This window comes from Tinamus guttatus, unplaced genomic scaffold (genome assembly GCF_059628265.1).
Source record: "Tinamus guttatus ecotype Peru unplaced genomic scaffold, ASM5962826v1 Tinamus_guttatus_pri_ptg000044l, whole genome shotgun sequence".
NCBI lineage: Eukaryota > Metazoa > Chordata > Aves > Tinamiformes > Tinamidae > Tinamus > Tinamus guttatus.
Window position 1 is genome coordinate 1647275 of NW_028288578.1, and position 14984 is coordinate 1662258.

A 14984-nucleotide genomic window follows, 5' to 3' on the forward strand; every position below is an offset into this window, starting at 1 on the left:
CACTTCGAAAGCTCTCTAGACACTACATTTTACCAGCACCTGGTCCCACCAGGAACACTTAAAAAAATATATACATATATATATATATTTTTATATATATATATATATATATATACACACACACAGAGTAAACAGCTTAGGAAATGATGAGACAAGACCACAAGAACTGTCCCATTATAAAACACTGCCATGCTCTAGGTCGTATTTATGCAATGCTGTTCTGATTAAACAGTCTTCAATCATGCCCCAAGATTTGCCTTCTGATGCTTTGGCAGTTTTTTAAATAAAGATTCAAACTATTAAGTTCCAGGATCCCTAACTCATTTGTTTGAATCAACAAATTATGACCTCAGGGACCATTTTAATGCAATTTATTCTGGGTTTTGGGCCTTTTCAGACTCTAGAAATGGAACCAAGATTAAAAAAAAAAAAAAAATCTCATTCTCAACAACTACAGACCTGGGGGTTCTTGGCAGCAGCAAGCTGCAGGCACACTTGGTTACAGAAGTGGTGGGATGTCCTCGGTACCATTCAGGTCATCCCACTGCAGCCTTGGGCACACAGGAGCTCTCTGCTTTCTCCAGCAGCAGTGAGTGCAGGTGGCATCTTGGGTTAACCTCTCCCATCATTTCATGGTATGTAACACTCTCTTTCCTTACAGCAATGGGATCCCCACTAACTCAAAAATAAATAAAGAGGAGCAGGGGGGTAGAGCAAGGCCAGGACTGCCCTGTCTGGTACAAAGCACAGGCCTGAACACAGGGATCGCAGTGCGACCTCTGCGCTGAGGAGCCCACACGTCACCACGTAACGACCCTGATGCTGATGGGCCTTGCTCAACTACCAACTCATCTCGCCCAGGCCCTGGGGGCAGCCATAAAAATCCCCCTGCAGACCTGGCACAACAGCAAAGGGCTGTGGAATTGACTGGAACAGACGCGTGCGGCTGTCAAGGAAAGGCGCTGTCGGCAGGAGCGAGCGGCTGCTGCAGGATCGCTCCAAGGGTTCATAAATTCAGCGCACAGCACACACCGAGTGGGCGGCTTTGTTGGTTGGCTTTGTTTTCTTTAATTTTCCTAATATGCTGTAAGGAGCTTGGAGTTCTCTCTGCATCCAAATGACTCCACCACAGCCCCTGGATGATGTCTGTCTCTCCCTCCTGGGAAAAAAACAAAAGGGCTCCCAGGGAAACACTGCAGGGATCAGATCATCTCCCTTTATTAATGAATTACTCGGGATTTATCAGAATCATTCTAAGGATGTTGCTTCAGAAGATGACGTGTTTAGTCATTATTATTCAAACTCTGTCTTTCCCATGAGCCTGAGTCCTTCAGACAGAAAGGAAAAAAAAGAAAAAAAGGAAAAAGAAAAGCTGGGTTATGGCCCTCAATTTTTTGAAAATTAACTAGGGTTAAATACAGCTAAAATTTAAGCCTTAGAATTGAACACAAATATGCAGCAGATCACCCTGCCTCCCTCAATGTGTAAGACAAGAGGGTCACAACCCAGAAATGTGACTTGATAGCAAGGTGGGGGAGGAGGGAAAACCCATGCACATGAGTAGAAGGATCCTGAGCACATGAATTGGAATTACGTAGGCATGTTCTTTGGCAGAATTAACTCGGACATCCTTGCGTTGTTTCCTACTGTATTTATCAACTAACAAAACATCAGTCTTTCTACACCATGGCCCTCAACGCCTCAATGGGAGTTTCCACTCTGCACCAACCACTCGCACAGCACTACCAAAGAGGAAGAAAATGACAAGTCACTCCCCAGTTTTCTATTGAAAGCTGAGAGTCTTGCGGGAAGAAAGAATCCAGGCTACCATCGTACTGCTGCTCCACATGGGATCAGACCGAGCTCACCATGGGCTGCAAGGCGACCCCTTCTCTTCCCCTCCACGCAGCTGGGCATGTGGAGGCTGGAGATGCTTCCATGAGCAAAAAGGTGCAAGGGAAATGCCTGCACCAGACAAAAGACTCCCAAATAGAACTTTAAAATGTTACAAAGCATGGGGAGAAACCCTCTCTTACAGAGAAGGATTGGGCAGAGTCTGCACTGGGCAAACTTTTCTGTTTGGGAAACCACTACAATTTGTTGGACTGCAAGAAAGAGCTAAAGACAGTGATGTTCCTTGAGACCTTTTGCTGAATCATCTCACCAGAAGCTCTGAGCTCTCTCAATGTTCCAAGCTGCCTTTTCCATGTTTGGCAGCAGCACCTTTCTCCCAGGACCAGGAATCTTTTGGGATCCCAAGGTGATTTATTTCTTTAAGCAAAGATGGGCAGCAGAAATGGAAGGACAGACTAGTTTCACCTAAAACCTCCCTCTGGGGCTTGTTCTACAGTGCAATTTTGCATATTCAGTAAGCACAAACAAGCAGCCACACTGCACTCTTTGAATCTTGCAGCATTAATTGTAGGAACAGTAAGCTACTGAAAGTCTAAAAATGGTGGATCAGTCAAAGCAAAATATGTTCCAACCAAGAAAGCAAAAGGTAGATTTCTCTGGAGGAGACGGAGAATACATTTACATATGAAAATCTAATATACAATGAAAAAGAAAAAGGCATCGCATAAATAATGCCAGGAAAGAATTGAAAAATATGTATTTTTAAACACATTCTCAAAAAGGTTTCCAGCATGTGCAAATGCATTGCTCAGTCAAGCAGAGACCCAGGAGCAATATATGAGCCAGGCAGACACACAAAGCTGTGATGCAGAGACTGCGCTGCAGAAGGTCAGTCAATCAGATCTGAGCCTTTTCAGCCTTCTTCAGCCATAACATGCCATGCTGCAAGAGTGCTTTGGGGAGCATCTCCACTTCCTTGCCTTGACGACAGCCACTTGTTATCAGCCACTGTCAAAAGCATCTACAAGGCAAGACCAACTGGTCCAAAACTCCATGCCTAGGCATGTACATGCTGCTTGACTTCATCCATGGGGGATCCAGACAGGTAAGCAGAAGATGAGCACCCAGTGGAAATGGCAAATAGCACCCAGGGAAGGTGGTGCTCTCATTTGCCCTTCGACACCAAAACACTCTGGACCCCTAAGAGAAGCTGGCACCTACCCCTGAACATCCCTCAGACAGGCGCTCATCGGTGCCATCCTCTGCAGGACACCAGGAGCTGGTATTTGTCACTCATGCACATTGCTGCTGCACACTTATCTACCCCAGCTCCCCACCCTGGCTCCTGACAGCCTGCTCGCCAAGAAACCCATGCAGTTACTCGCCCTCATTCCCCCTGTGGGGACAAGCAAAGCAGTCGCTTTCTGTTACTGTTGATATGCGAAAACTTACACTGAGCCAGCTATAACGGCACCTTTTGACTGCTTCATTGATTTCCACTTTACTAGGTTTGCAGTTTATATTGCTTCACTTTTATAGGATTTTTCTAGCCTTCCATTCAAATCAACTAAATAGGTGTGAGGCAGCCCAGCTCACCTGTTCCCACTCAAAGTCACTTGTAAACCTCCTGGAGCAGAGCGGGGCACAGCAGAGCCCGCATGCAATATGCAATGCTGGTGTCACCTGCTAAAGTGACACTTCTCAAATAGGCAGCCATCACATGCCAAAACCTGAGAAAACCGGTCTTGTTAATTCAACAAGAGCTGCTTTACTCTTCTCTGCAACTGCCTCCTGGTTATTAAAGGTGACCTCAGCTGTCAGGTGCCTTGTTCCACCCCAAATGTGACCACCTTCTCTCTGAAGATGGGGTGAGCTCTCTGCTCTGGGTTTGCACCTCCCCAAGACATCCAAAAGCACCACATGAGCAAAACCAGCAGCATTTGAGAGAAAAGTCCCTCTGCATCTGTTTTCCCTAGATAGAAGTTGCTGGTGGAAGCAGAGTAGCTCTGATCATCCTCAAAGAACAGTCAAAACCAAAATAAAACACGGAAGTCAATTTGCACAGCAAAGTCAGAGATTCGGTCTTGGAAGACAATGAAAGCAGGGACTAGATGCAACAGCTGGACTACTTCTGGGTGACTCATGAGCTGACCAGGCTGGATAAGAAAGAGGAGGAATGATTCATTAAAAAAAACTAATCCTCTGGGAAGATGCAATAGCCAAAATAATGCTGGCTGCATCTGAATTTTCTCCCCTTGAATTTGAGATTAAAGTTGTGTATCTGGAAGTTGCTTCCAGCGCTGCTAGAGGAGACTTGTCAGGTAGCTGCTTCTACAGGGTTCCAACAGAGTGAAGAAATAAAACAAAAAAAGTACCAAGAAAAGACCATGTTTCTACATGAGCAAGAAAAGGAAAACACTGCAACTGCTCAACTCTGCCCCTCACAAGTAAATAAAAAAACAGGACTATATTCACAACACATGCATCCCAGCAAGAGTATGCTCTACAGAAATAAATTAGGGCCACTAAAGACATGTTCCAGGCTGCTAAGCAGCAGAATATCTCATAAGCCCCCATCTCCTCTCCAGAGAAAACCTTACTGTGAAAATGGAGCTGCACTAGAGATCCTAAAGGTGATGGTAATTAGCACTGAAGAAGGAATATCGAGTGAGCAAACAGTTCTCACAAGAGCAGGGCAGCCACAAGCAACTAACATCTCTGCTTGTAAAGAGATAAAATTCTCCAGGAAGGTATAAAGTACATGTCTCCTTCTAAAGGGCACAGGAGAGGAAGTTAGCAGGATACAACTTCCAGGGATCCTCTACGCACAGAGGTGGGTTGTTGCTGTTTCAGAAGAGAAGAAATAAAGAAATTTTGTTTGGAGACGGCCTTATGGCAGAATCTATTCTGAAGCCTATTAAGCTAAGTAGGAATAAGGTGCTCTTGCTCCAGACTGAGAATTGCTCAGGGACCAACCTGCTGCACTCCACATTCGCAGCCTGCCTCAAATGCAAATGCAGCCTCAAGTGCGGGCAAGCCCGCGGGAGCAGCTCTCCCGCAGCACTTTGCAGAAACAGGTTTTCAGCTCCGGCAGCACTGCGACCCAAGCAGCTAGTGTCAAGGTGCTATTTCCCTCATACCCTTGGCCATTAGGAACATTGCCATGGGGAGGGGAAAAAAAGAAAAAGAATCAGAGTTCACAGACAGTCTTGGCTTGTGGTTATATAACTTCCACCTTGAACACTCAAAGTGAATTCTAACATCTTTACCACAAGATATCTAACTTCAGTAAACGGCCCTTTTTGCTGCATGAAAGACACAGTGCCCAGTTTTCCCGGGCACGGCGGGTCCCGAGATCCCAGGCTGACATGCAGAATGCACGAGTTCAACCCCAGGGCAGGGCTCTCGGCTGAGGATGGTGACGGTCACTTCCCTGATGCTGTCCCCAAGGGAGGGCAGGTGAACTGACTGCAGCGAGCTAGCTCCAACCCAGAAAAACACAGAAAAAAGGTAGAGCTCACTTAGAAAAGATCACACCCAGGAGAAAGCTACCCCATGGCGCTCCCCAGCTCCGCTGCCGATCCTGCCATGGACTCCCTCATTTTATGGACAACGTTAGAGCCCGGCTGATGCCGAACGGCTCGTCCCAGGCCAGGGAATCTGCATCCTCCCAGTCTCGCACTGCTGTCACGGCACCAGGCACAGGTTTAATAATCACAAGGACTCACATTTTTCATTGCTGATGATGCCTCCTTTTGAGTGGGTGGAAGCCACAGAAAACCAGAACCTGGCCGTTGTTGCTTGGATTACACCTGTAATCAGCCAAAGACCTATTTTATGTTGGACAAAGTCAGGATCCAGCTTTGTGGTGATTTACTTACAGGCTGTACTATGGCCATGACATTTTTGAAGTGGGAGCTTTTTATCATAAGAAGTCCCACAGATATTTTCTCCCCTCTGTTTTCAAATCTGAGCACTGAAATAGATATTGATCTTGAGAGTTTCCTCCTTCTTTCCCCCCCTCACCTTTGACTCCTCAGTGGTACAGTGACAAAAAAGTGAGGAAGAGAAAAAAAAGAAAAAAAGAGGAAGGGAGAATGAACAAATAGAAGTGAGTTTGTAAAATATTTCTAGTAAATAACACATTCTCTTTGAATAACTGTGGCATTTAAAAATAGGAAATAATAATTAGAGAGGGTTAAAGAATTATCTTCTATGCTTAGCAGAAGCACAGACTAAAACTGTAACCATCACCAGAGCATGGGCACCCATGACACACCATCATTTGCTACGTAAGTAGTAAGTTACCTGACCTTAACTGGGCTCTTCAAGGGCATGTCTTGAGAGTGTCACTTAAGGGCCACATTTGTCACTCTACAGACTACACCTTCCTGCGCTGGGTGGCTTTCTAAGGCAGCCATGCCATTGTATAACGGTGTCCCAGATCCATGCTCTACTTCCCGTCCATAAGGTGTTTAATAAAAGTCTGCTCAAGCATTAAGGTCAAAGCAAAGCAGTTTGTGCCTACATGTCTTGCAAGCTAAAATTAAGCAGGACTGGGAAACACATGTCTCTTTGGCAGTGGCACGTGCCCCATTACCCTCCTGTCCATCCTTTGAGTCCAAAGAGGCAGGAGAGCATCCAAAGAGCAGAGAGTCTCTGAAGGGCCCTTCTTCATGGCTCAGATTCCCCTCCAGCACAGGTCTCTTCCTCTTGCCCTTCCCTCTGCCAGACGCAGAGGGCACGAAGCCTTCCATAAACTCGTGCACAACACCTGGACCAGGCAGACACAGAGCACAAGAGCGATCTGTGCAGGGGAGGAACTGCCCCCGGGTGCCCTTGTGTCAAAGAAAAGTTTCCAGCAGTCAAGTCCTAGTCACACAGGAGCGTTGGCTGCCGACAGCAGCCCGGATAGCGGTGCAGAAGGAGCAGGAAGGCAAGTGCAGGGCACCTCGGAGACAAAAGAGCTGAAAACAAAATGAAAACAAAAAAATCAATTCAGCTGAACTGAGGCAGGGCGGGCAAGGAACAAAGGGTCAGAAGACAAAGCCGTAAACAATAGACCAGCAAGATTAATATCAGTTGTGAAGAGGAGCTGGGACACTATTGAAGGAGAATGGAAAAGGCTTAAAAGAAAAGTATAAAAACTAGAAGAGGTTCCTAATTGTGAAGCCCAACACATCACTGCAACACCTGCAGCTGGATCAGGGTGGCTCTCACACCTGCAGAAAGCACTTCAGCTCAGCCCTTGGAGTGCCCAGAGTTAATGGTGATCACTTACTTCCTTTTTCATTAAAAACAGAGTGATACAGTGAGATCTAAAGTCACCCCCTAACTTCCTGTGACCTTTATGGCCCTGGTCTTATTTTTGCCCTAGTCCAACTCCAGTAGGGCAGGACCTCAAGATTTCTGCCTGTATGTTTTGTAGAATAACTAGGCAATCCCACCCCGCCAGGGACAGAACAAACTTGCCTGACATTGAACAGAGGGGCCTTTTTCAATTCTCTTGAATACCAAGGGCTCCTTTAGTTCTCCAGTTATTGCAAAGGGGATTAGTTCAGAGACAGTCAAATGCCTGCCCTGGGCAAAGGGAAAACTGAACCAAAGCCACTTGACATTTCTTAGCTGTGTAGGCAAAGCTGATCTTTTCATGCCATGGATGAGGAGCTGAAACTGATCCTTCCCTCTACAGAGGACACAAAGCTGCCATGTAGGGCTAGGCTCAGCACGAGAGGCCTGGCAAGTTTGATCTCCCATCTCCTCTTTTACCAAGGGGTGGAAAAAGTGCAGCAGCAACTTCTGCTGGTGGGAGGAGAGAGTGTCAGATCTCATCCCCAAAGCCACACAACATCCTTCTGCCCACACGCCTCAGCTCCTTCTTCTGGGGCAGCCTGGCATTTTGGGGACTCTGCCACACATTAAGTAGTCACTAAAACTGGCATTACTGCTCGTGCTTTCCTGTGCAGAACTTCCTTAGCACATCCAGGAAGCATACCTGATGGGAGAGTGAAACACATTACTACATGTCCAGAGAGATTTAACCTCATTAAAAATTACCTCCAGTTCAGGAAACCAGTTCTGTAGATTCTCTTACCTGCTTGACACCACAGTGATGTGACTGAAAACGTGTGATGTCTCGCAACAGCTCATGTCACTTCGGGCAGCAGAAATTCTTCTAACGGTCTATTTACATCAACACAATTTTAAGATGAGGTTTTATTTCCATTACTCCATTAGAGATGGCTTTATATTCTCAGAACAACCTCTCTCTCTCATGGGATAGTTCACACTGAAGTCCCATCCAGGAGATTTACAAGGGACAGACAAAAGTGTTTTTCACTCTCCTGTAGGAATTGAGGAGAGTGTGTTTCCCTTTGTATTAAGGTTGAAAAGCTGTGCACTTAAAAAAAAAAAAAAAAAAAAAAAAAAAAAAAAAAAAAGTGTTAGGTTGCATTCATCCATCTGGCTAACAACTTTAGCTAGAAGGTTTCTAGCTAACAACTTTAGAAAGCCCTGCAGCTCATTTTATAGTTGGGCTGTTGAATTCTGTTGTCTTTGTCTTCTTTTCATCATTTGGTTTCCTGAACCCCTATAAAAGGGGCCATAAACTGGAGCTTTCGTTCACCGTGTTCCCGCTCTGCAAAGTTGTGGCTAAATGAACCAAACGAGTGTTCCCAACGTCTCCTGCCCCAGGGGAATTTGTCTTGTGCATGCAGAACACCATTCCTTTCCCATAAAGATTTAGCAACTTGTTTTGAGCAGGAGCAGTGGAAGACAAATGGCACAAGCATCTCCCCCTACAAGATGCAGCTTCGCGGAGAGGCTCGCAAAGGGTACAGGGAATACTCAAAGGGATCGAAAATTGAACATTTTTGTGACTTTAGGGTACCAAGGGAGTATAAAGTTCCCTGAAAGTTGAGCTTTGATTTAGCTCAGTTCTCCTCAGTATTAGAGGAATTAATGCCTCCAACAAACCCTGGCAATGCCCCCACCAAGGGCTTTTCTACACCAGAGAGCACATGCAGACCTGCTGCATGGCCAAGCCAGAGCACCCTCCTGCATCCAAAGCCAAATGAGAAGCCTACACCTTGGTATACATGGAAGTGTATACTGAGAGAGTAGAGGCCAGCCTCAAAGTAGCCAGAAGAGAATAAGAGTTTCCTTCATATCTCTTCCATTTGGTTGGAAAGACAGAACTAGGATCTTACACACACAAGTTTGTTTTATATTTATTACTGTAACCCCACACACACTATGAGAATTCCCACTTTGTTTCCTCCTGTGAGAGGAAATACAACTATGCAGTGAAGATTTAGCTTACCAGAAAGAAGAACACAACAGATGAAGTACCTAGGACAAGGAGACAAGAGATGCAACCCAGACACTTACTCAAGTGTAAATTCAGTCCTATGAAAAGTCCAGCAGAGAACATGGGGGAGGTCCTGAGGGTCCCCCATCGTGACAACTGGCTATTTCAAGGCTTAGCATTTTCCCCAGCACAGCATTTGTTACAGAAGTATCTACAGCAGGGCCTGCCTTGTATTTCTACAGCAGAAATTCATCCCTTGGAAAGAACTAAGTAAGGTCATCACCTCTGCTGCTTCAGAAAGGTCTTTTTAACCACATGTAAAGGTCTTATTAGCTGCATTTGCTCTTGCCCTAATGCTCAAAGATTTATGTTTAGTGAAAGCAGCTTTTAACACAGAAAGTATTTACTCCTTTTTCTTCCTAATAAAATAAAGGCACAACTCCAAGGAGGAGCAACAAGTTTGAAAATGACTTCCCTCACACATGCACTTTGTTGTCGTTTTGTTTGTTTTCTATGGAAGAAGAAAAAATATCATCTCCTTATAGCAAATTTAGTCTCCTACTAATTTCCTTCAGGGATGTTACAGAGCCAATTTGAAGGCACCATCTCTAGGAGTGAACCAGAAAACTGCCACCATTTTCAAGAATCCACCACAGAATCTCTCCAGCAGGAAAATCCTTCACAGCACTTGGAGGGAAAAAGAGCACCTTAGGTCACAAGAAGAGCAAGTTCAACCATCCACCTGCCCAGCGAGGAGCTGTATAACCACAATGTTCATGAGACAGCTGGCAGGAGACTCCCGCCTCATTATTTATCATGAAAATTTGTACCAAAACTTTTATTCCCTTCAGTAGCAAGGGTGGTGTGGGTTAAGACAGGCCGTTAATGGAAAACAAAAAGACATTATCCTGTGTAGCTTGGTTTTTCATTCCATATAACTTGATTTACGGCAAAGCAAGAGGGGGCATTCATTTAAACAGATGTAATGAAAAGAGATTGATTGAAAAAATCATTTTTGCTCCAATTCTTATGGATAAGAGTCCCAGGTGCCTGTTTTCCTTATATTTTCATCTTAATGGCTGTTCCCTATTCAGCCCATAAGCTCCAAGGTCAGCTTCAGGTCAAACTGCACTTAGCACAAGATGCTCTTCATCTGCAGACACAGCTGGGGGAGCCTTCACCCTCCCTCCTGCACCGGGTTTCCCTTCTGGGCTCCCAGCCTGGCAGAGCACACCAAAGCAAAATGCTTAGGGTACAACTTGGTATTTTTGGATTTAGATGCTGTGGTAGATGTCATGCTGGCAAATGTGCTGCAAAATGTCAAGCAACTGCCTACTTACAGAACATGCAAAGTCTATGAGAAAAGTATGTGTATAAGTACATCTAGACATGCTATAGACTGCAATTGCTCACTGCTGGGAAAGTCAAAAGCATACAGGAGAGCTCAACATGCTGCTCACCAGATGTCTTCTACAACACTTCACGCACAGGAAAATAGCGCAAGAGCATTTGCCATCTCCCACGAAGCAAAACAACTCAAAACAACCAAAAAACCATCCCCCTTCCAAAAAACACCACCAACAGAACAAAGCTACCATTAGTAGCCAAAGGCAGGCAAATAAGACTAAGAATACTGGAAAATACATACTCCTTTGAAGGCTTTTTTTCTTATTGACAGAACTGTGCAATGAGATGAAATCCAAGCCTCAAAAAAGGCAGATTCTAAAAACCAATGTTTAGCCTGTAAGTTCTTACCCTCTATTTTATTCACACATTCATATATATGCATGCATACATACATATAAGTATACTTATACACACCCATTATCTGATATCCAGCCTTATTTGTAAGTGTTAATAAGTTATTTGCCTTAATATAGCATGGGAGAAAAGACAAAAAATACCATACATTTTCTTAAATAAAAATACTGTTTCTAAGCAAGGAAAATATGTCTAAAAGGGAAATACAAAATAAAAAAAAGCACAAGTTCAGAAATACCACTTAGAAATGTGTAATTTTGTTTAAGCAGCACATGAGAAATGAATCCGAGTTGCAAGGTGAATTCTCACTGTTTTGTGCTGTATTAAAAGGCCCTCAAGGAGCAGCAGTGGCTCCAGTCACTGCTAGAAGATGGTCTGTAAGAGCAAACCAGAAACAAGTCACCCGCATCCTAGACTCTCCTGTGACTCATTCCTGGACACGACACAAGCAGCAATGCTGATGACGACCCTCATAGCCCAAGGAGTAGAGCCCCATGCTATCTTTGGATATCAAGGGTACTCATACAAATATACTCCCTTATGACTAACTTCTCTATCTCTGACCCTGAACTTCACAACAAGCAGCTCAGAACTAGCAAAAAACAACTTCCTAAAAAGCCTAACCCAAAGTGTTGTAATAATACTTAGAAGTCCAAAACAAAACCAAAAGTTTCTTCATCTTTCCACAAAGATGCCCTTTGGGCCTTCGTCTGCCTTTTAGGGAAGGCAGCTACAGCTCAGCAGCTGCACCAAGTGTGAAATATTGCAGCAGCAGTTCTGAACTGCTGGATGAGGTGCCTAATGAGTCTAGTGAGGTCTGGCTACTGTTGCTGGCACTTCACAGCACTAAAGAGACAGAGGTGTGCATCCAGGCCTACAATACTAGCACATCTGCAAGAATAAGTACTTATATCCCAAACTCAGTGCTGAGCGAGCTCTTTATAGTGTAATATGATTGAGGACAAGACAAACCATGCAACTCCAAGGGGGAAGGCTCTTGAGCATGGCTGGGAAAAGACAGTAGAAATCCTCGATTAAATCTTACCTATGGTAAGATACAGAATGAATAGTCAGAACCAAATATGTACTCATGGATCAAGGCTACCTTTCCCCTCCACCCCCACAAGAGGATCTTTCCTAATCAAAATGGAAGACAACAGAGGGCCTTAGCACAAAGCAGGACAAAGAGGGCAGAGAGAAATTTGGCTAACCCCAAAACAGAAAAAGAAGAGTAAGGAGTTAGGTACAAGTTTTGGGCATTAAAACAGAAGACAGACCCTAAACTGAATGAAATCCAAAATCCACTGAGAAATCAAAAGAAAACAAAAACAAGCAAAAAAAAAATGCTCATAGCTCATGACTGATTCCTCAATTGGCCAGTTCTCCCAGCCTAGGCAGTCACAGTTCTACTCTTCCCTATGAGATTCTTCTTGCACCTGGGGAATCTTTGGGATTAGCTTCCCTATCTTAAGGCTTCAGGTGGTGAGCGTAATCACTTCAAACAATCCAAAAGAAATTGCTTCACCACACACTCATACCAAAGAATCCTGACATTTCATACTCGTTCAACCTGGCTTTGGATAATAAATCTGCGACACCTAACTCTGCCAAAACGCTTCCCAAGACTCCCAAAGTAAAATTCCTTCTTGTGCCCTCACTTTCCTGCCAAAGCAATCCTTTTCATCCCTCCTTCTAACCCTCTCCCCAAAAGTTTCCCAAGACAGAGCAAGCTCCCAATTTCACATTTGGCAGTGCTAGAAGCAGCACAGCAGCAGCCTTGAAGCACGTGCCATTCCTGCACGTCTTGACACTAACTGTTCACACAAGGCAGCTTCATCTGCACGCAGCAGAATGGCCCAGTGCACAGCAGAGAGGTCTCTGCCGACCGAGCGGTGCATTCCCAAGCGGGCACTGCAGCTGTAACCACAGCAGGTTTCTGACAGCATTTTTCAAGACTGACCCTTCCTTTATATTTTTCTGATTTTTCCCCTTCTTTTTGTTTTAAATTGTTTTTACAAAGCACAAAGTTTCTCAGAGACAACAAGATTTCCACCCAGGACAAATGTGCTACCTTTTTTTTACTTTCCCCTTGCCCCCCCCCCTTCCTCTTTGAATAAACTCTCCAATATAAATACATATATATATATATATATGTAAAGGGAAAAACCCACAGCCTTTTACAAAGCACCAGCTCAGCTCACTTCATGGGGCTATGCCAGCAGCACGAACAGGATCAAAGCATCCAATTAAAAATCCATATTTGCTAACAAACACCACATGTACTATAATGCCCTGCATTGACTAAGCCACTGTAGGAGATGGGAAACTCGCTGAGTTTTCCTGCACAGTCTGAGAGGTTGTTTTATTAGAGGGTGGGTTTCTACCTTCCCTCCTCCATGGGCCTCACGAAGGTGCTCATGGCCCCAAAGCCCCTGGAGCTTCGATGGCCGGAGCGGCAGCTGCTGAACTTTGGCTTTGGAGAGATGCTGGGCACAAGACCCCGCCAGGACGAGGCCTTTAGGTGCCACCAGGGCCAGGCACAAATCAATCTGCGGCACCACAAGCCGCCAGCGTAACAAGCCCTGCGTAAGCCGTGATTGATGCAGCTCATTGGCTTTGCAGGGCCAGATCCGAGCTGATGCAGTAAATTAGCACATTCCCTTGGCTTCGGGGAAGTTATGTTGATTTACACCATCAACAATTTACCACCACAGAAAGCCACATACCGTAAGTACAATATTTCAGTCCTATACAATGAAGTTATATGAACACATGGCAGGATTATTTATTTATTTGTACCCACAAGCTGGAGATTTACAGCTCTCTATAAATGTGAGCTGGGCAATTTGCTTTCTATTTTTAGTAGGAATGCTTTGTGCAGAGAACAGCTGTCAGACACTGGATGTGTGTCCCTCAGAACAGCGGCTTCCGAGAAATAGAGAATTAAACTGGACAACTAGGGCCACTGCTTTGCAGGGAAAAGGATGCTAAAGGGAAGTGCTTATTTTACTTGCTTTACTTACTTCCAGAACTTTTCCAGCTCTTGTTCTCCTAAGGAAAAGAGCCTTATGTGATCACATTGCACATGTGCATGTTAGACTGTCAGTTCTTCCTCAGTAACTTCAGAGCACATTGTTCAATTTTTGACCAAATTTAAGAAATATTCAGAAGACTCAAAGATAATACATTCCTACTGCCTTCATGAAGACACGCAGCTGGGCAGAGCGGTTAAATTCTGCTAATGTCCTCACTTTGGAAAACGCTGGCAGGTGAACACAGCCTCTGAAGTTCTGCAGTCCCAACTAGCATTATGTAATGCTTGGAAAACAAATGGGAAAACAAATCTCAGCGTATCTGCCACTTCGATTTTGTTGCAAAGCCATTGGGTTGAGGCACTCACCTTGGCACACAAAGGAGGACGGGGTTTCCCCAGGATGGACGCGTGCAGTGATGAAAACCACTTTCTGTTCAGCACCCGGACGCAGGTTCGCTGCAGGACAGGGTGGTGAGGGACAGATGAGAAAAAAAGAAAGAAAAGAAATCCTTAAACTGGGTCCCATATGTAGGGCACAAAGGGCCATTAATATTAAAGCATATCCTTTTATTAAAATTGGTCATACATTATAAATAAGCATAATCCATAATTAAAGGCAGCAGCGTCACTGGGTCTCCATACCAAGCCACACGACGACTGCGCAAGGGCGGCAAAACTAACACCACATGGCCCAAACCACGACAACAAAGTCAGCTCTCTACAAACCCAGATTTACTGCAGCGACTTTAACTGCACTGTAATTGCTCTCTTGCTTGTGATAAACATCCCCCTGGGGCAAAAGCAAGAGCAGTGGGGGGCTGCTCGCCTCGTAAAGCCAATTGCACCCTGCATTACGCTTGATACAGGCCCTAGCAGGGCCACGTAAAGGTAAAGCTCTAACAAATGACATTTATTAGTGCGGGCTTAGCTCTGGGGCCTATGGGGGGTTCTTTTTGTTCTCTACTTATTATTTGGGACTGCCATCTACAACGGCCAGGTAGATTCATTTTGGTTCAAAACCAAAAT

At 44.8% G+C, this 14984-nt stretch overlaps 1 protein-coding gene across 1 annotated transcript in view; it reads right to left on the reverse strand.

Annotated features, from left to right (window-relative positions):
• The window catches only part of LOC148595956 (cytosolic carboxypeptidase 6-like), a 208945-nt gene extending 194499 nt beyond the window's left edge, over nucleotides 1–14446 (reverse strand). Inside the window, exon 1 of the mRNA XM_088536768.1 lies at nucleotides 14325–14446. The gene's annotated coding sequence lies outside the window, so the exon portion shown is untranslated. The remainder of the gene's footprint in view (nucleotides 1–14324) is intronic.
• Nucleotides 14447–14984: the final 538 nt, after the last annotated feature.